The sequence below is a fragment of the Arachis ipaensis genome, chromosome B04 (assembly GCF_000816755.2).
Source record: "Arachis ipaensis cultivar K30076 chromosome B04, Araip1.1, whole genome shotgun sequence".
Lineage (NCBI taxonomy): Eukaryota > Viridiplantae > Streptophyta > Magnoliopsida > Fabales > Fabaceae > Arachis > Arachis ipaensis.
Genome location: NC_029788.2, coordinates 33,794,225 through 33,795,486, shown reverse-complemented (window position 1 = coordinate 33,795,486; position 1,262 = coordinate 33,794,225).

Sequence of the window (1,262 nt, the reverse complement as noted above, 5' to 3'; positions counted from 1 at the left end):
CTGGACACCTCTATTTGGGGACTTTAGCAAAGCTGAGTCACAATCTGAAAAGATTCACCCAGTTAAAGTGTATGTGGCATGAATGTATCCGGTGGTAATACTGGAAAACAGAGTGCTTAGGGTCACGGCCAAGACTCAGAAAGCTGTGTTCAAGAATTAAAATAAGCTTAAATAAGAGATTCAATAATATCATCTAGACTCTAAGTTCCTAAGGATGCCAACATCTCTGAGTTTCAATGGATAGTGAGATGCCAAAACTATTCAGAAACAAAAAAGCTACTAAGTCCCGCTCACCTGATTATAACTAAGCTTCATTTGAAACTTAGAAATTTATTGTATCTTAATTTTCTTTTATCCTACTGTGTTTTTAGGTTCTTGGGGACAAGCAACGGTCAAGTTTGGTGTTGTGATGAGCGGATATTTTATACGCTTTTTGGCATCACTTCCATATAGTTTTTAGTAGTTTTCGTTCAGTTTTTGTTAAGTTTTTATAGGTTTTAGTGTTAAATTCACATTTTTGGATTCTACTATGAGTTTTTGTATTTTTGGACAATTTCAGGTATTTTCTGTCTGAAATTGAGAAGCTAGAGTAGAAGTCTGATTCAGAGACAGAGAAAGCACTGCAGATGCTGTCCGGATCTGACCTGCCTGCATTCGGAAGAGATTTTCTGGAGCTACAGAAGTCCAAATGAAGCGCTCTTAATGGCTATAGAAAGCTAACTTTCAGATCTTTTCAGCAATATATAATACTCCATACTTTGCTTCGGATTAGAAAGCCCAATACTGGCGTCTAACGCCAGCTTCCTGCCCCCTTCCTGGCATTCCACGCCCAAAAGAGGACCCCCTATCTGGCGTTCCATGCCCAAGGAGTCTTATAGCACGTGGATCTCATCAAAGCTCATCCTAAACACTCACCAAGTGGGCCCCAGAAGTAGATTTTAGCACTAAATAGACTGTTTTACCCTCACTAGTCATTTGTTTAATATTTAAGGGATTAGATTTATGTAATTCATACATCTTCAGCCATGTTTTACCATAATTTCGAATCCTATTGTCATATTTTCTTTCATTATGAGTTTCTAAACCTCCTATGTTGAGGGGAGGAGCCCTGCTGAGTCCTATGAATTAATAAAAGTATTACTGTTTCTTCTTCGATCCGTGTTTGATTTAATTCTAAGATGTATACTCGCTCTTCAACATGGTGAATAGGATGATCAGTGACAATCAGCTCTGTTCATCATACTAAGATGAACGTGCCTGAC